This window comes from Neopsephotus bourkii, unplaced genomic scaffold (genome assembly GCF_033783945.1).
Source record: "Neopsephotus bourkii isolate Nb327-2 ecotype Australia unplaced genomic scaffold, CSIRO-AGI_Nbou_v1 NB_168, whole genome shotgun sequence".
Classification (NCBI taxonomy): Eukaryota; Metazoa; Chordata; class Aves; order Psittaciformes; family Psittacidae; genus Neopsephotus; species Neopsephotus bourkii.
In genome coordinates, this window is record NW_026900684.1 from 3,317,637 (window position 1) to 3,338,912 (window position 21,276).

A 21,276-nucleotide genomic window follows, 5' to 3' on the forward strand; every position below is an offset into this window, starting at 1 on the left:
AGCTTACAACCAAGAACTTGCTATTGCAATATATAGAAAGTTAATTATCTCCAGAATGCAAGAATCTCTAAATGCCAAATATGCCTTGTGTAAGGGGAATGTATTTTTGAAAACACATTTTATTTCTGTGAATACAGGGTTGTTCGGGATTCCTCCATATATTCCTGCAGGAACCAGCTTATCTTAGCTTTCTCCATGGAAATTGTCTCCAGCTCCTGCCAGTTATCTATTGGCAGCATTTATGATACTGTGATGACTTTAAAAGGCTGGCACTATATGTAGTACTATGTTTCTCTTTGTCCTACAGGAAAGAGATGCAATTTTCGTATTTGCATGGAGGCTTTTAAACTTACACGTGGAATGGCTGACTTTCTAAAGGAGATTACTTAGCTTGCTTTCTGGCAACAGAGCAGAGTAAAATATTTAATCTTTTGCGTTTTCATGAATGCAAAGACTCAGGGTACCATGAGCAGACTTAAGGAGACGCAGATGATGAAACATCATAGCTCCATTTAAGGTTGCTGGTTTTATAACTTATTTTCAAGAATAAGAAGTACATCCCTTCTGTTTTGGTTTTAGTTTTGGTTTTGTTGTTTGTTTTTTTTTTTTCCACACTAAAATGACTTCATTTCAGATGCTAAACAAATATAGATCCCATTAACCTTAAGTATGAATGCTCTTTTTTGAACACCATTTTCCGAAACCTTGAAGACATTGTCAAGAAATGGGAACCCTACATTTGAAGACCCTTCAACAGCATGCTTCTTCCCGGCTGGCAATGTATTATAAATGCATCCCCCAATATATGTGTAGTGCAGAGCTATGAGAATTTATGGCAAGTGAATTTGGAAGTGCTTCTAAAAGAAGTGCCACAAGGGGTTTCAGGTATGATAGACTGTTAAGCCTTTCATTGCGTTGTGTGTAATCTGCAATACTGAGGAGAGTGAAAAGACAGAAAAGAAAATCATATCCATTTGTGTAGCCGTGAATGAAAACCTTTTATCTGAAGACTCTGTAGGCAATAGTATGAAGACTTTAAAAGTACTTAAAATACCTGTCTAAGGTTTGCATGAATGAATATCAATTGTTTAAGAGCAGAAATCAATATTATTTATTTGTGAGATGTGTTCACATTCCCACTAGTTAAGAAAACACTAATATATGTGTGTAGTCGTCCTACATCAACAACCTCCTGTAAACACTGTATGTGTATTTTGCCTACTTCATTTCTATCTTTCTTCTTTCTAAGTACTAGTAAGGTCATGGCTTTTCCAGGACTCATCTTTCCTGGCATAGACACCAAGAGGCCAAGTGGATAGATCGGGCAGGGAGACATCTGTGGTAACCTCCTTTATTACTGTATGGATATACAGAATTATGCTATAAAACTTATTGCGGGCACAAACTTCATCCTGATGTAACCCTTATTCTGTAGTTGTTTCTAAGTTACACTTCTGTGAAGCAAAGCAGAAAGCAAAGCCAGTGGTTAGGCAGAAAAGACATTCAATTAAACATAATATTATTTGGCCTCTGTCAGTCTCTGAATCACAAACAAAATTATTTCACCCCACAGTACAAAGATGTTTTCAGACTTTTTGAGAAACTCAATATTGATGGTGTTGTTCCTAACTTGGAATCTGAAAACACAGGGGTAGATTATTGTTTAGGGTACAGGGGAGAAAAAAGGCACAATCTGATGTTATTTTTAGATTTGTTTCTGCTTTAATTTTTCCTTTTAGAAATGTAATGCTGTAATTAACTAACAAGTAACTTGCCTGGGAATTTCTGCTTAGTTACTGAAATACAGCAGAGTCAGCAGCAGCATTTTTTCCACATTAGGATAATCTCAGACAGGCTTTGGCAAATAATCTTTGCTATATTATATTGAGTAAAAATGTTGGTGTTTACAAAACAATTAGATATCTAAGTACTCTGCAGATACAGAGTGCTAGTACCGTATTTTGTTACTCATCTGGAAAAGCATCAATGTTGTTTTGATCCTTATGCTCCAAGTTCTTCTTACATGAAGATCTCATGTACAACACATAGCATTACCAAGGAATAAGATAAAAGCCTGAAATCATATTAGGTAATTCAAGATAGAGGGCCTTCTTACAAGTTGTTCCTTGTTCAGTCTACATTCAGTGAGGTCAGTGAATGCAAACCTCATTGCCTTTACAGTGAAAAATCAAAAGTTTTTCTTCACCTTGGCTTTCCCAAAGCAGCATTATAAAAACAGAGTAACATAAAGTAAATAAAAAGGTGTTTGTGATATTATCTGAAAAATGTACGGGTTTCTTTTTGTGTTCATTTAATTGGAGTGTGTTGGAACCTTGAATGCTGCAATGATGAACATGTTATAAAATACAGATATGAGGTACGGGTTATACATTTCTGGTAAATCAGACTTCATTCTATTCATCGAATTTGTAGGCCCTCCTGCTGTGCCATGTAGCAGAAGTATCTGTTAGTGTTGGCAATAACCATTTTTGTTTTACCAAGACTAAAGATAGAGATCTAGTTACGCTAAATCAGGAACCGAACCAAGTTGTCAGCGTTTCTTGCCACACATTGGTCAAAAGCTCTTTGAGGTTTGTGAAAAACAGTCTGTTTTGTTTTTGTTATAAACTGAGTCATTGTTATTGTTGTTCTGTAATTATTCCTTTGTATGGATTTCAGAAATACTGAAATAATTCATGTAAGGCTAGTCTTGTGATTTTGGTTAGCCTTTGGTAGGAAGCAGTAAAAGCCTGATGTAAAGAAAGGCTTCTATTATTTTTAGTCCAGTTTCAAGCGCTCTGGTGAAATATGCAGACATCTGGTTGTTCAGGGTACTTACTGACATTTATGTCCAGCCTGGTCATTGCAGGCTATTGCTCTTTAAAAAGAAGCTGGAGGAATGGTTACATTCTACAGGCATATGTCTGGTAATGAAGTTAGTAGGCTAAGCATAAAATAGGCAAATAAAACCGGGGGAGCTGTTGGTTCAGTGAGCAGGGTTTGAGGTAAGATAAAATCTGCTTAGGCACCTCTTCACAGTTAGTCACTAGATCTCCTTTTGCAGGAGGGAAAATAAAAATCCATGAATGAGATCATCTGAGCAGAGGTGCTTGGGGAGTTCTACAGGCAGAAGGAACAAAGCAGTTTTTAAAACTCAGACACAGGGCAGTATATCTCATCCAGCAGGGCCTTTTGAAAACAGCATTCAGGGAATTACTAACTTTGTAGACTTGTAACAGAAGAGAGCTAATTTAAGAGTTGAGAGAGATGATCTCTTAATTCCCATCTTCCTATTTACACATTTAAATAGTAAGATACATTTGTGACTGCCAGGAAAAGAAAAACTGTAGGTGATGATAGCTTGTAGTAATGTCTGTCTAGAGTCTGACACTGTGTTTATGTCTTACACTGTTTTTATTCAGTCCAAAATGGATCTGTAGCTGTTTGCACTTAGTAGTTGGTCTTAGTTGCTATCTTTTTTTTATAGAATAGGTAGGTCTAAGACAGCTGGCATACTACACTCTTCAAAGAATGGCACAAAAATTTATTTTCTTAAAGACTGGTTTGAGTGCTAAACCAATCAATAGGCAGTCATCCTTTTTTTTTTTTTTTTGTATTGCATAACTCCATGCACTGCTTAGAGGAGGTGGCAGCTCAGATCCCAACGGTGAATGGATATATCACATAACACTTTGCCTCTGCTAATAAGCAGATGTATCTTGCCATTCTGACATGAGCTTAAGCGCTGTGTGCATGCATGTCTCAGCACTGTGTTCTGTTGTGTGGTTTTGTGGTTTTGACAAGTCCTTCATATTTCTTCAGGCCTGAAAACCATTTTGCTTAGGCAGAAATGAACTTGCATAAAAACCAGTTGAGTATAGGGGACATACAATAGAACTATTGCTATCTGATACTTGGAGAAGTAATAAGTAAATTTAGAAATGGGCAAAATGAGCAAATCCTGACATCGTCACTTTTTGTTGGAAAGTTAGCATTTGGAGTTGACAATTATGAACTGCTTGAGCTAGTCAAATGTGTCAGCTGAAATGAAGGCTGCGATATTTTAGTTGTGTCTTTCTTTTCAAATTTGCCAAAAATTAAAAATGCCAGGAAGAAAACAACTGGGCTGTATGACCTGTACATGAGCTGACATGCCTTGTGAACTTAAGGGGGGTTTTGACAAGACCTGCACCTAATTTTCTTTTGCTTTGACTTAAACTGTCCGTCTCTGGCAAAACAGTCTACCCATTTGACATATCCGTTCCTCTGACGTGTTAGAGGAGCAGACAATGCAACAGAAGTTGAGAGTTTAAGCATATTCCACTAATACCTATCGCATTAAAACTCGAGCAGCTCTTGGGAAACTGCTGAAGCTGCATGCTTGTCCATGCTGGATCAGAGAGCAGATGCTTTTTTCTGGTGTGTCTCATTCAAAAGAGTATCATCAATTTCCACTGACAAGAAGCTAGGTACCTCCTGATCCTTTATTACTATTAGTTTGTTCATGTGATTTGAACGCTTCAGAGTAAATTAGTAGATATTGTTTTGTAAAACCTCAGGAGCCTGCTGTGTAATAGTACCAAGATAAATAAAATAAAATGGTAGTGATTTCTGTGAATGCAGTTGGACAAAAGAAGTAGTAACATGAACTATTATCCTTTTAAAAAGCATTTGAAAAACTTCAACTAATTGCCCCTTCATCATATTCCATTATTTTTCAGTTTTATGGAGCTTTTATTCTACGTCTGTAATGAAGACAATGTTCATAGATGCTGAGAAATGTTGAGAGCACTTCTACTTCAGATCTAATAGGAGGAAGAATATGGAATAATCCTCAAAAGGCTTGGGAGATTTCCAGCTCAACTTTGTAACCTCACTGTTCTCATGTGTAGACGAGTAGTGTGGAAGAAAAGTGTGGAATTTTGAGTGCCTAGATGGACTAAACTGTAGTTGTGAACCTTTCTGCAGTTAGTTTGCACAGAATCAGTGTTTGTCCCATACCATAAACCATGTTTCAGTCTTATTAAAAAAAAATATAGAAAACTATTACTTTTTTTTTTTTTTGTGTCTTAAAGAGACAGCTTCAACCCCAGAAAATATTGTGAGTTCGGGAGAATCTAATGTTTGTTGTATGAGAAAGAAGAAGTGGTTTGCAGAGATGCATTGCATAAAGAATAAATATGTTCTTAAGCAAGCAAATAAAGCTAACTTGAATGTTTATATAGAGAATCCACATAATAATGGAAACAAAGTGGCGTTTTTAGAGAAATAGGTTTGCCATTTTATTCACACAGCAAACAATTCCATATCATCAATTCTTCACATCTATGAATAAGTCGCTTTTAGTTTACAGATAAAACACTCATGTGCTATTCAGGCTTACAAAAATGATGCACAGCATTTCTTTACTGGCCAGCTGGATTTCAACAAGGCCTATTGCTAATTCCTGGCATTTTAATAACCTTAGACTTCCTGGATGAATCCTCATCTGATTTTTGTCAACAGCAAATGGTGCCCATCACTAGAAAAATGACATTGTTAATCTGGCAGTGTCTATTCTAGCATCCTAGTTTTTAAAATTTTCTGCCAAATGCATATTTCTTATTTAACCAGAGATGGTAGAAAGATCATATTCTGCCATTACTCCTTCACCTTCTTCTGTGACTTTCCTACTTTCTGTGTTTGGGTGTTTTTTTTTGTTTCTACAGTATTTGTTTACCTCATATTCCCTTCAGGGTACCCTACATGCCTCAGAATGTTTTGGAGATCAGACCCCTGTTGCCTTCATGTTAGCAGTATCATTTTGAAGAGTCATGAGATAACTAAGAAGTCTCAGAGAAGATGGCTTCAGTGAATGTAAGTGGGTCCTTACATCACTGCAGTGCAAATAGTAATCATAGCTCAAAAAATGAAATTAGAATCTGTCTGAGACTGAAATTGCAGTTGTGCTTCACTCTTATTTACAAGCAATACTTCCATTTCTTATACCTTCTGAAATAAGATTTTAGTAACCCACATGTTCTATGTGGAATATTACTATATATTCCACAGTTGTGACCTGCCCTATATTTCAGATGTCATAAACAGCTCTACTCCTTTCCTATAAATTAGTGAAACGGCAAATAGGGTGGAAGAATTATAGCTAGCTTGTCTAATTACAGAACACAGGGAAGCTCAGAATAGAGTCACTCTTTAAATAGAAGGACATAACATTTAAACTCTGATTGTAACAGGTTAACATGGCACACATTTACCATTTCCTCGTGACAACCATTGTAAGAGGGGTGAGAAATTACAGAAGTGTTATACATTCTCATTAAAATGTGCAAACTTCTGTATATTTTCTGTGAGTGTGTGAGTACAGTATTCATTGTATACTTAAAAATCATTACGTCAGGCATTTCACAGTACTTAAATGCCAAGTTCAGCAAACTTACTTTAATATGACAAGATGATCATTAAAGAACAACTTCTAAGGGCAAGCATTTTTTTACTTCCCCCCATTTAAAAGTCTGTTTTCCCCGAGAGCAATGTAAGAATGATCTGTAGTACTGCAGAAGATTTGTTGTTACAGAACTGTATTGGGAACCATAATTCTGTACTATATAATGCTCAGATTGTGATAAAACAAAGAAAAGCAATTTGAAATTGATCTATTACTCTGAATCAGATTATCCCATGCTCAGGAACTGCTTATGGATAGAAGTGGCAACCTGAAAATGTGAGCCTGTTCTTGGCAAAACCTCCAGGGTAATCCCCAGGTTAGAGCTTCTCAAGCTTCCTGGCACAGGTCCTTCTGCTGCAGCAGAGTTTGTTTTTTTGCTGCATAAAGTCAAGCGATCACTTGAATTCCATGGGGGCCTCAGAAAGATTCCCTTTTTTTTTGTAGTCTCAGCATTGCACTGGCTTGGAGTGCGTTGTCTTCCAACTATAAAGCTCTACCTGCTCTGTATTTGTAAAGAAAGCAAAGACAGGTTTGGCAGCTCTGGCTGGCTGGCTTGCAGCTTCATTTGTGTGTGCAACTGTCTATGAGCAAGGGCTCAGGTGTGAATGGTGCTGTTTAAGTGGGCCTGTGCTTGAGAGGGCCTACAATGTGCATGTTAAAAAATATTCCTGGAGGCCTACAGCCTAAGCACATGACAAAGATGAATAAAAAGGGGAGAAATGAACAGTGTAGGATGAATCTGTAGTGTAATTTTCCTATGTTACAGGTTATTGGTAATCTGAGGATTTTACTTCTGATAAAGGTCTCGTTTATTAGCTCATAACTGCAGCAGAACAAACAGCTTAGACTCTCTCCCTTTGTGGTTACATTTTGTCTTCCCATCTGTTCAATTGGCTATTGCTTTTTCTATAATGGATCCTCTGCAGTATTATAGTTCATAGTTATGTGAAACAAATGAAAGACATTATGAAAATGGCAAAGCAATGAACATCTCTCTTGGCTAAAACTGAGTTTTAGCATTTGCTCCATGACACGAAGTAAACTTGCATTATTTTCGTCTTCTTTGGTGCATTAAAGTTATGGTATGATAGTAGGAATTGAGATGTCTCCTTTTATTAAAAAAAAAAAGAAGCACTTGAAAATAAAGAATAGATTGAGTTTTGGATCAGTGTAATCGTATGCTACAACCTGAGTTATGAATGATTTGGATATGGCAAAACCTTTTAAAACTTACAAAATGTTCTTATGACATTGTTTAGATACTTATTTCTAAAAGTACCACCCACAACGTGCTGTCTTTGTAACAGACAAAGTTTAAGTATTTGGGGTTTATAAGTAGTTCCAGGGAAATAATTTATTTTTCTGTGTGAAGCAAAATTTCATCGTGGTATTTCTGTAATTTTGTCATTGGCTAAAAAGTACATTTTATTGAAGAGTAACATGTAGAGAATTGTGTTTCTGTGTGATTTTTTGATTTTGGCGCAATTTAGCTTACGATTGTGACACTATGAGTGGGATTGTGGACAACAGTATTTGGTCATACTACATATCCAGAGCTAATCTATCAGTAAGGTACTTTCCTTCATAAAGGCTGGAAAAAAGTTGTATTATTTCATTTTTGCTATGCGCTAGAAAGAGGCAGGTGACTTGTGAGGGTTTCTTAAGCTTCTTCTGTGAGAAAGGGAGGCAGAATAATAAAAACTGACATTTATAACTTAGTGGTAATGTCACCTGCACAGAAGTACCTGACCTTTCCATAGTGCTCCCTTCCTTCTCCTCTTTAGGTAAGTATGTTCAGGGGATTTGCTAAGTTCGTGGTCACACAAGCTCCCTCCTGTGAGGTAAATTACGCTGCAGTCTACAAAAACGTACCTGTTTGGATTTGATGCCTTGCGATTTCCAAGCACAAACACAGAGCAGTAGTTGTGATGTATTATTACTACTTAGCTGTTTTTCACCATATGCTATAACTAGCTGTCCAGGCAAACGTAAAAAAATACTTTATGCAAGTATATTTTAATATTGCATGATGACATATCCATTCATTAGAAACCTAATTTTTTTCCTTGGAAGCTTATATGGCAAAACAAATACATGTACCTACCACCATACACAGTGAAGTAGAATGAGTATCAAGTCATAATTCACTAGTATCTCGTAAATATTTACCGAAATGGTAGAACATCAGCAGTCTGTTGAGGCTCAGCAATAAACTTCAGCTAATGAGTTACACACTTTAATTTGCTGCCTGGTAATATATTATTAATTGGTAATTTATAATAAATGTGTACTATCAAATTTATATCAGCTAGTCCTATAAACATAATTATGTTTTCAAAGAGTGTATTGTTATGAGTTTAAGTTATGTGGTTGTCTCTTTGTACTTGTCTGTATTGGATAATGTCCTTTGATGTACAATACCTAGTTTGAGCTGTACTCCCCTGATGGTAAATTAGCTATTATTTATTTATGGTTTAATCATTAAGCATAGAGAATGTGCACTAGGTAAAAAACTTTATGAAGATTCAAAGAAGAATCTCTATGAATTTCCAGAAATGACGTTAACTGAGAACTCTTTCTCTCTTGCTTCCATTCTTACTGTAATGATTAAGGATTTTCTTGAGAGCATTGAAAAACTGTCTTCAGGAAAGAGCTGGAGTATTGACCTACCATGTCTTGCTCCACCACTTAGCTACTCAGTGTTTAGCCGACTGGATGGGATTTACTTTTTCTTTTTAAAGATTTGGAGAGGTGAAAGCTGGGAAGATTCTGTTGGGCATCATGGCAAAGCTAAGAACTTAACTTTAGAAGTTTTAATTTCACATGGCAAAAGCAGAGGGGATTAAAGAACAAAGTGATGTGGTCTTATTGGAAGGGAAGACAATTTTAGCAAGTTAGTTTTGTATTAATTACCACAGAGCAATATTGAAAAGCCTAAGAATCCCAATACATAAATCCTCTGTCCAGATTTCCACTGAAAGTTTTATGTTTAAAATAAAAACAGGTTTTGAGGATTTATCATTTGCCTTCTGAGATTTGGGCAACCATATTTCAAGCTTTCAAACACATTTCATTTACTGGAGATAATTCCTGCACCTTTTTACTGAATAACTCCTGGTCAGCCTCGAGACCTCATATTTTCCTTGTTAAGCTTCTGGGTGCTAATATTGCTTGCCTTACCTTTACTTTAACCAGGACTTTGTGAATGGCTATAAATATTTCTATTTCAAGAGAGGGTCATCCAGATTTACAATCCCTGCTGCTAGCCCTGTTTCAACACCCAGAATTTCCTGCCAAGGGTTGGCACTGTGAAAAAAATAACGGAAAAGTTCTACTAGCTTTACAGCCAGCAAGGAATTTGTAAGGTTTGAAGTAGAATAGCATAGAATACTTACTGCTGGAAGGGACTTGCAGCAATCATCTAGTCCAACTGCTTGACCACTTCAAGGCTGACCAAAAGTTAAAGCATATTACCAAAGGCATTTTTAAAATGCTTCTTAAACGTTGGCAGGCTTGGGGCATCAATCACCTCTATAGGAAGGCTCTTCCAGCAAATAGGTATGACTGTTCATAATATCAAGCCTAGTTCCAAAACAGTATCTGGACTAATTTTGAGAATTATTCCATCTTAAAATTGCTTCTCAAACACAATAAGACAATATACTTTTTACTACTTAATTCATGCCTCCTGGTTACAAAACTAGGAGATCATATGTCAAGGAATGCTTAGATGAGCAGGTTTTTGATGAACTTTCTTTTCATAGTGGGTCATGAAGCCTGTTAACAAGGAAACTTGCAACACAGGCACAGATACAAGGAAGCACATTCAATTAACATCTTTCAGTAAGTCTGGAGTGATGGAAAAGTACTGAAGAATCTTCACTTTTAGTTTTGTAGGTGGAATCAGGGAAGACAATAATCAGGGTTTTCTTCTAAAAACTAGTAAGTTCTGTCTTTAGTAGAAAGTTCCTTTATGTCTTTGTGTGTGTGCGTGCATACATGCATTCACACAGGGATTATTAGTCACCGCTCTGTAGTGACATTTACTGTAGTGACATTTAATGCTTTCATCAGGCCTATAATAATCTGTTTTAAATAACTGTGTATCTCAATTTGATATCACCAACTTTAAATGAAATCATTTTTTTCTGTATTCTCTTAAAGTGTACAGAACTGTTGTCTTCATTTTATGCTCACCCCTCTTCATTTCCCTCTTCAAACAAGAACAGCAAAACCAATCCTAAAAAATTTAGATTTAGTGCATGTAGCCAGGGAGTGTTGCAGATAGAGATTATTTCTTAACTTCTAAAATTACACACTGTAAGCATTGCTGCTTCTATTTAGATTTAGTTTTGAACACACTGGTGCACCCTTGGCAGTGCTGAGATCTATCTGACCTTAAAATTTTCAATGGAAAAATTGAATCAGATCTTGGAAAATGGTTCCCAATTATGTTTTGTTTCCTTTTCTTGCCAGTTTTTGTGAACTTACCAGCTGTGCTTAGATCATATGTATAAGGAGTCACGGAAACCAGAAGGAAGGAGGGTGGTCTTAAGGAAGATGTAGACAGCAGACAGATTGAATATGAGAACCTTGGGGGACATTAGAGAGACGTTGCCAATCAAGAACTTTGGCAGTTACATCGAGATCAAGGAGAGATGTATAGCGCTGCCCCGGCCTGAAATATTCTGCTCTATCGCACTAACACAGCAATTTTTTTCTCACTGCTGCTATTTTAGAATCTTTGTGTACTTATACTATGGTACTGTAGGAGCTTGAGGTACCTTTGGAACAGAGATACCTAACATTTCCAGCCAAATCCCTGAAACACAAGGAACTGACTTTCTCCTGGGCATGCATCACACAAACCAATGTGATGAAAATATTTCAGAGTGATGATAGTTGAAAAAAGGAAGAAAAAAAAATGGGAGGAAGGGTAAGAGCAGGTGAGAAGTACCATCCGAACAAGAGGACCACGAACATTAAAGGGAGAATAAGCTTAAGAAAAGATTGTCTAGGAATTAAAATCATGTTTGCTCAGTGTGTAGCTGCCTAACATCCTTAATTTATTTATTTACTTTTGCTTGTGGTATTTTCCATTTGTATGGAAATTATATCGTAAATCCACAAAAAGGTTTAGAGAAGTAGCTCACTGACTTGTACATAGACACAGAAGCATAGAGGATCAGATTTTTTTAAGGGGCTCATTGCTCATCATCAGGAGCATGTACGAAGAGTAGGATCATGCTGCATTCCTGCTCCTCCCTTGCACATATGCCTTTGACCACTCAGAGGGAGAAGACTGGCTTGGATGGATCTTTTGCACGATCAGTGTGGCTTTTCTTATGTACTGAGCAATTTATTCCCTACGTTTTCATAAACCTGACAATTTTTTCCCAGAATCATAAACTGTGATTTTTAAAGACTGTAGAGTGTCATTTGTAAAAGGAAGTACTATGAAAACACAAAGACGCTATCTGAAGTGGTATGATTCTTACTCAAGTACTTTTGTCTGTGCAAATGGGATTAATCTACCGTAGTGTACTCGTCTATGGTAAAAACCAGAAAAATTATTTGAGAGAGATTTCACATGCCATAGTAGCAATGCCTCTTTCCATTGGGCTCCTTGAAGGTTTTGTTGGAATACACTGATCTGGTGAAGGGGAAAAGAAAAGGGCAAAGCACTGTCTGCAAACTGTGAAGCACACTTCCATGAGCTATGGCAGAAAGCTGAGTATTCCCCACAACTTCTGTGTTCGATGAGGATTTCTTTGAAAGTTGTTTTTAAAACTGAATTATCAAGGCTTCTGTAGGCCTAGTATATAAAGTGTAAGACCAAAAATATTGCAAACCCACACATCTGCTTTGTAGAAGCTCAAGTCTCTAAAGATGTGAAGGTCTGTTTTTTGTAGTTCTTTGTCCACTGCAGACATGGGAGAATGACCCATTGATATGGAGTAAAAGTTTTTCTTCCTGGTTTCTCAGTGGAAAAAGAGACATAAAATGCCATGACTCTCAGCTTCAAATCTGCCTTTGTCCAAGTAAATTCCCAGTAACCCAGTTTGGCCTAGGCTAGATAGCAGGATAGTTTGTCTTTGGGTATTATATAGCCTCATTCTCTCATTTAAAAATATGCAATGTAGAACCTGAAATGGGCATTTGGAATAAAGTGAATAGGAGAACAGAATAAATTAGAAAGAAATAAAGTGTGACTAAAAAAACCCTCTAACTTTTCCACTAAAAGGAAAGGCATGCTATCAGCATGCTCTTTATTAAGACTCCTGTATTTTCTGCTGAGGGAAGATAAGATGGGGGGAAAGAGAGAGTGAAAGGTTAAATTAGAATTGATATCAGATGCAACGATTAAGTATTGACAATTTTTCAGGCTTTGGAATGGTTCCCATTTGCGGCTGCAAGGCACTACAGCAGCTTTAGTATTTACGAGCACTTGGTGAGTACTCTGACAGGTTTATTATTTGTTGGCTTTCTCCAGCATTGCACAGTAAAAACTGTTTTCAAAGCATATTCAAAAGTGTAGCTGGCTGCCACTGTATCAAACTTAATCAATCCACCAATGCATTTCACGTTTTTGATTGATAACTGGCTCAGCAGTTTGGCATTTCAGGGAAGGAGTGGAAGGGAGCAGGTCTCGATGGTTATTAATCCTTTTTCCCTGAGCCTCCCTCCAGCAATTGCTTGTACCATTATCCACATTTCTTATTGCTATTTCCACAGTCCCGTGGCTGCTCAAACCACCACAGATTCACCACTGTCCCCTTCACTTACCGTAGACCTTCCATCACAGTGGCCTCCTCAGCGCTCTTGGGTTTATAATGGTCAGGGGGACATCTCTGTCATTTCATTTTATTTTTTTAAAGTTGTGCCATTAATTTGGTTCCCTTTCACAGTCTCCTTTCTTCCCTCTAAATTTATGTTGTTCCTTACTGAACAAGAGCATGAAGGTATGAAAGCACTTCCTTTAAAATCTGTTTGTGTGGGTTGGGGTGGGAGATGGCTTACAATAAATAAGGGAGTGATTTTGTCTGCTTGCTGCACTTCCACTACTGGTTGAATGGGTTATTCATGATATTATGCCCATTCTGGTCTGTGTTTCTGTGAGGCTGGGTAAGCTATATTAGCTGCTGAGGAGATAGGCTATTTATTTATTTATTTGTTCATTCATTTATTCATTTAAATGCTGCAAAATCGGGAGCAAGCTCACAGTGTGCTGACTGAAATGTCAGAAGTAATTAAGCCAAACTGTTTCCATTGGGGGGGAAAAAAACGTCATCTGTCATAATGAAGAGCAGAAATGTATAATTAATTGGGAGCTGGAACTTCCAGGGAGAAAGGAAAGAGAGAGAAAAAAACCCACGTTTTCCACATTTTGCTGTGTTGGCTTCATTGCACTAAGGCTACTGAATACTCCAGATGGGTTTAAAAAATACAGATTTGAGCTTCCCACTGAGGATTCAGGATAAAGTCTGTCTGTCATTTGCCAGCAATCTGGTGCTATGTGTAGCTGTGCTGCTATGAGTACTGCCTTGTGTGTATTTACTATTATACTAAAGCACAAATGTCATCTCCACTTGTCCTCTAAGGAGTAATGTGTCCTGGGCAAATCTGTTCCATATAATCCTTATTTAACTACCTTTAGCTTTGGAAGTAGATTCCTTGTTAGAAAGGAGTGAAATATCTAAATGAAGGGAATTAATCGTGTGAGGAAAAGGAATTCAAGCAATGAAGGCAATGTAAAGAATTTAAAAGAAAAGAAATAGAGACAAAGAGACAAAGAATCTCACTGGGAATTATGAAAAAGAGTAAAAATATTGTGGAAGAGTTGAACACGGGTAGGAATCCTCCAGTGTCTCTATAAATTGCAAATCTAAACCAGTGTCTGAAAACCTGCCCCCTGAAAGGTTTTACCCATGTCAAAGCCTCCACTGAGCCCACTAGAATGACTGTCCCTGAATCAAATTTGTGTTAACAGTTTACAGGTCTGGGGCCAACAGCTGCAGGAGATCAGTGTTTCAGGTGACAAACATATTGTGTTTTATGAGGAGAAACTATTAAAGAGCAAATAGACAAACTGTTAATACATATGGACAAGAAATGGTTTCAGGTGGAGGCTGGGAGCTGCATAAGCTTCAGGAAGAAATGAAAAAAAAAGATTATCAGTATTATCTGGGTGTATTGCTCTTAGAGAAATGAGCTTAATTTTGTGGTAATACAGAGCTTGATAACCCATTAGCAAAACACCAGACTGCCTGGGAAATGGACAGGATGTATGTGAAATTATTCTGGAACTGGGATGCTGCCCCCAAAATAGGGTTGAGGCAGCGCTGGTGTAAGAAGGGTCTGTGCTTTCTTGAGCTGCAAGCAGCATTGGTGAGGGATTCGGGACAGCTTGAAAGAAGCACAGTAATTTTAGCAATTTACAAAATAACCACCAGTTGCTTTGCAAGCAGTGGAAGGTCTGAAGCCTAGTTTCCTATGGGTTTATGCTCCAAGGTGAGTCTGTTCTATGTATCCTTTTGTATCTTAAAGGGATGAGCCAATTTTGTAGCCTGTCTGCCAGTAGAGGTACTTCAGAATTTCTCTCTTCTATGCTGTTGTACTTTACCAAATTTACGGGATTCTGATGTGTTCAAGATCCTCCTCTCAATTTGAATTAGTGAAAGGGTACAGAAATTGTTGGGGAACAACAAGGAAGCTGACAAAAATAGACTAAATCTATGCTTAAATAGTAATACGCAAACATTATCCTCTGGCAATCCTGTCCTATTGACTGATTTTCCTGTGGCCTTTGCTATCTCCCTGAACCAGTAGGGCAGGATAAGACCTAATTTCTTTTTTCCCCTTAAGAAAAAGTAACAAAAAAGAAACCTCATTTTTCATATCACCCTCCTGGACGCCCTTTCAGTATTCTGGACAAGCTGCTCTAATACTCAGATCCTCTTGTTAGAGATCCCCCATCCTCCAGAATATCCCTCCTATCTGAATTCAGCCTTGCTATTAAATAGGCCATGGGGGAATGATATTGAAGACCTTGGCTGCTGCCTGGACTGCTTTAGAAGAGAAAATAAAAGTTCACTCTAACACTTTGAATACATTGCAGGATTCTAAAAATGTTGAATTTAAATTAATCTGTGTCCTGCAATAATGAATTACATGAAAAATACAGTCTTCTCAGCATATGTATGCATTATTTCCCAAATCTTGTAGTTTGAGAATATTGCTTGCGCTGCACGCTGGCAAAGATAATGAGGGAATTAAACATTTGCCTTGGCTTGGAGTATGCAGTGGAAAGTCCCATAGTTACCATGCATTTATTGCTAAAGCATGAGCCTTTAGCGACGTGTTCTGAGTATCAGGATGTGTCAGAATATTCACAGTTTATAAACGCTACTAATACTGACAGGTTCATCAAACTCATCTTCTTAGAGCTAGGACAATTTATTACATCTTTTTAACCCAAAGGAGTTTATGTAATTGATGGATTTGGGTTACTTTACAGATACAAAATGACTTTGAGAGAATTGCTGTTCACTGCCGGACCTGAATTTGATAGAGCTGAAGTGCCATTCACCTGGGGCTTCAACAAAACTGATAGTTCTAGGTTCCATATAACCAATTTAAATTGTTTCACTAAAATTACATTTTCTGTCTTAAATATAGGGCATGCTGATTAAGTTTGAGGGAGATGCAGTGGAGATCATATAACTTAAGTAAAACCTCCTAAACCAGCAAAGATTCTTCCCATGGGGATTTTTTCCCTTTTTGTTTTTTGAGTGTTAAGGGATAATGTTTCTAACATGTAGAGAATATGATTGGAATCAAAATTCAACACAGTACACATGGTATAGAGCTCTATATTCTCCATAATGACTGGAGTTTATGCTGTCATGCATTTGTGCAAGCTTTTAAGAGAGCTATGTGTTAAAATAAAGCCTGTAAATTGTCATGCCTGTGCAGCAGTTTTTATTTTAGGGTTTAATAATGGTTTCCCAAGGGCAGCTGAGAAAGCAAGAGATTGAGTACTCTGACTAAGCTCACACATTAAGCCAGTGGCAAAGCTGAGTCTAGGCTGTAGACTGCTGGCTTTCTGGCATATGGAGTTGGTGCTGTGTACTAGACTCATTTCCTTCTTTGCTGATCCTAGTAGTTCTTCAGTCCTGACTATGCTTTACTACACTTGGGTATGTGGTAGAAATTAAATCCAGTGAAAAAATAAAGAAGAAAGATATAAATTAGAAAGCAGAATATAAGATCGTGGAGAGATAAAGTTGTATTTTCTATTTTATTGTTTAAGTGTGGTAAATAAATTATGATAATGCTCCTGTCATAAAAGCAGGTCTTGAAACAACGGTAGAGTTTGTTTGGTTGTTTGGTTTTTTTTTTGTGTGTTTTTTTTTTTTGTTAATGATTATTTAAAGTAAAAACATGATTTTGAGTAAGGGTATGGGGGTGGAGAGTGGAGCAAGAGTGAGATTCAGGAGCTAATGAGGTGGAGGGAAGTTGTTTTGGGGGCAAATTTAAGCAGCCAAAGGATTCCAGCAGAAAAAGGATTGTGAAGTAAATTAAAATGGAGGCAGGTGTAGAAGGGGTACAGACAGCCAGGGCAGCACTCTGAAAAAGTGTATCTTGCTTCATTGTAGGGAATGTCTGAAGAATTCTCAGCCATTCTTATTTTCTTTTTTGGATGTTATTTTCCAATCGGTTTTGTAGGTGACTTGGTTGGGAATTTTAAAATAGCAATGACAATAATATCCTTTACACTGTAACATTAACTCAAACTTATCTACACAAACATTGGCAGGTGTTTTGGGGAAAATCCAAACATTTCCTTTGAAATGGACTTGAGTGTGGTTTTAGGTGATAGCATTAACATTTGTTGACATAATAATTACAGTTGCTAAAGAATAGCTAGCAGGAGAAGCAACTAATGTAAATCATAATGGCCTTCTTAAATGTGTCATTGGATTAAAGTCATGTTTCCCTTTTTAAGAAGCTGCATATGCAACAAAGAGACAGATGTATTGAATCAAGAAGTTTCTGTTCTTTTCATATGCACTGCAACCTTTATTTCAAAATGAAGAAATGCATTTGAAGGTTAGCAAAATTTAAAGATAGAACTGCTCTTTGTGTATGCTCCCCTCTTTAAAGAAAACTTAAAGAGACAGCACTCTTGAAATCTTCACTTTTCAGGGCCTTGTGAACAGGAGCTAGAAAGGCAGTTTGGGGGAGTTCACCAGGACAGGGAGTTTTCCTGGGAAATTTTATTTCAAATGCAATTATTTCCAAAACTCTCAGATGAGGTGGGAAGTAGGCTTCAAGGGACTGCAGCATACAGAAATTGATCATCACTCAAGTGTTTTAGCTCTCATCCAGTTGGGTGGCAGAATGAACGTCTCCTCTGAAACATAATCCATCCTCTTGCTGATGGAAGCAGTGCGAATATGGGCTGAAGGTAAGAGAGGTGATCAATTCTGTGGAGTGATGTTACCTATTGGGATATACTCTTTACATGTGTGAAATGGAGAGGTAATAAGTATAATATATCAACTGTTTCTTTTATGAATCCCATATTTATGTTATCCTGCTGGTATGTGCATATGCAAACATTTTTGTTTTGGAATGTATAGAGTTTGGAGTTCTGTTCTGTGCAATTTCAGTTAGAATAATAGCTAGCTGGAAGCCTTGTATTCAAACGAATCATGTGTCTTCTTCCTCTGATCATTGTTAATGTTACTGTAGCTTTTCCCCAGGACTGGAAACACTTATATGTCTATGTTAATATTCTAGCTACAGGTCTATTAAATAGAAGATGTGTTATCATAAAGTTGTATTTTGTGATGGAGTATAGCAGTCATCTACGTAAGTGTAGTCATATATATATAAATATGCATATATATATAGTAGATCTGTATATATACATCTCTTAAATGGAAGACCATACAAGGCTAGATGAGATCCATCAGCCCAGGCTGGAAGATAGGAGTTTTCCTTCTCCTATGAGGAAGGCCTGTCTTTGCTAACGAAGGCTCGGGAAGAGCTTTACCCACGCATTCTGAACAAGACTGTCATCTCCAGGGTCAATCACAAGTGAACAATGACACAATAGCACAACATCAAGAATCTAGGCAGGATTCTGACTTAGAGGTGTTCAGTCACAAGTCCGCAGATGGTAGCCTCGCGCCAGTGGCTCCTCAGCCAAGGGCATGCACCAGGGGTCTGAACCTGCAGTTCCTCTCGTCCTGAGCAGGATTTCTATTGCAACAACACATCTGCAGTAGGGTAAAACTAACCTGTCTCACAAGGTGCATGGAAGCTGCAGATCCAGCCTTACATGTGGGCGGACCAGCGCACGGGTCGCTCGAGATTGCCCCAGGAGTTGACAGTCCTGGTCGGACATTTCCTGATTGCCTGAGCACCCTTTTTTTCCAACCAGATTTACATATCCCACATAACCTTGGTCATCGTGCTTGTAGTAAGCATGGGTAAAGCCCTTCCCAAATCTTTGCTTGCGAAGCCAAGCAGTCAATCAATATATTCACATGTATATACATATATATGTATAAACATGTTTATATGTGGCACTTAGCTATATATACATGAAAATATACATACGTATGTATATTTATATATAGGTATGTTAATATTCAAGTTAAATCATAATTTGTTTTCAAAACTCCCTGGTTTACTGTAATTGTTCTCTCTGCTTGTGAGAATATTACATTATATTATTCTACTCTATTATGTTATATTATTCTCTCTGTGAGAGAGTATTTGTTTCTAGTATCTAATCATCTTCTGCACTCCTCATGTCTGTCGATTTCTTGCACTGTTGCCTCCCCTCTATCTTACTTATATAGGAAGTCTGTCACATCTCAGAGGGCTGTGACCATTATGGGCAGTCTGCTGCATTGGGTGGCCAGAAACAGCAGATGAGAGTGCTTTTCTAGCATTTTCTCTTTCAGGTAGGAGCTTTGCATCCCATGTTGCTACACTGGAACAGCTGCTTCTGCCACTTCTTGCTGCTCTCAATGAAAATTTGTGTGGCTAGCCAGGCAAGGAATTGCTGTTTACACATCCTTCCTTTGGTGTAATTACAAAGCGCTTTCCTTATCCCATGTTCTTTACTCTGCAGGAGACAATCTGGCCATCCGAAAGTTACACCGGTAATGTAAAGGGAAGCATTTTTCATTCAGACCAGAATTTTGTGAAACTGTGATTCAGCCCAGATTGTGTGAAATGAAGGCTGTGTGACTGATAAACAAATTGGAAAAGTTGCAGATTTTATCACCTTTTTGGCACTGTTACTCTTCACAGCTGTGGTATGTTGATACTGGTTTGTTTGGGGATATTTTAATCTATGCTAATTATGCCATGGGAACTAGCCTTCAGATTTTTATGAATAAGCCTAGGTTTGAATTTAAGCTTATTGAAATTGGCATAGTTTGTAGTCTTATATTTTATTACCATTATGTTCTTTTATTTATAAAAAAATCTAGGAATTTTCAGAAGTGAAAGGACACGCATTCTGCGTATCGTAAGATTCTGGTGAGGCTGTAGCTCCCATACAAGTAAACAACTAGGTGCAGCCTACTTTTAGCTTTTAACTGTGCCAGACCAGTTTTTCAAGTGAAGGAACGATAATCTTGCTGTCCTGGCCAAATTAGATCTGAGAGAGCTGTTTTGCCTTTCAGTGCTCTCCTGTGGCTTTGATTCAATATGCTGTTTTCTGACAGTTTAGAGCAAGTCCAACAGCTTCTGACCTTTTCATGCCAACTGGATTTTTTTTTTTATTGACTTATATGATTCCTGAATCATTCTGCTTCTAAGAGTATTGTTGCCCGATATTTTTAAGTGATGCTGCTGTAAAATAGTAATTTCTTTCTTAGCTGTTTCTCGTTCTGTATATAGGTATACAAATACATAGAGAAGGATAGTATGATTTCAATCTACTTTATGACAAAGTAATATGTTTACTAAAGAGAAGATGTTCCATACAAATGAGATGAACCACAATATAGATTGGCAGATTTTATTTGCATTTGTTGATAGTATCTGATAGATAGAGATCCTGTGCTGCTTCATGGCTTGCAGGGCAGGGAAAATAGTGCTTCATGTTGTATAACACCAGTGCACACACTCTCACACTCTCTGCACAATAATAAGTCTTTATCATGCCTTGCTGTTGTATAAGGCATTTAGCTGTCCAGAAAATACCTTCCTTAACCTAAGGCAAAATCCCTGTAGTACTATAACTGAAGAAAAAATTCTGATTTACGTAAGTGAGCCTTGGATTGAGCCTATAAATGCAAACCTGAATCATACTCATAAATGCTAGAAATATAGTACAAATAGTAGTATCCAGCTGTATCCAGAGCAACAGAAAAAGTACTGGATTTTTCTTTTATACATTTTGAAGGTTGATTTTGTTGATATTTGTCCTCTGCTATTTCCATTTGTAGACGAACTTTGAGAACAATGTAAATTATTTGATTATCATCTTGTGACTTACCATCAATTTTGTGGGTAGCATTTTTATTTCCTGGCCTCAAAGGGCAAGTATTTCTGGTTCCATCTATTACAACTATAGCCATGTGATCCTAGGAGAGGTCAAACCCACATTTCGGCATTTTTCCTCCTTCAGCTCTTTTATTCAAGTTTATGGTACTGATATGTTCATTGTTTTCAGATAATGTACAGTCCTGTCAACAGAACAATGCACAGTGAATATGTTGTCCAATGTATCATTGAGCTTTTAGTTTTCTGGCTACAAAATTAAATACTAGGCTTTTTAAAAGTAACCTATATTCCAAAGT

At 37.4% G+C, this 21,276-nt stretch overlaps 1 protein-coding gene across 2 annotated transcripts in view; it reads right to left on the reverse strand.

Annotated features, from left to right (window-relative positions):
- Positions 1-21,276, reverse strand: part of ASAH1 (N-acylsphingosine amidohydrolase 1) — a 1,168,835-nt gene that overhangs the window by 225,374 nt on the left and 922,185 nt on the right. The window lies entirely within an intron of this gene.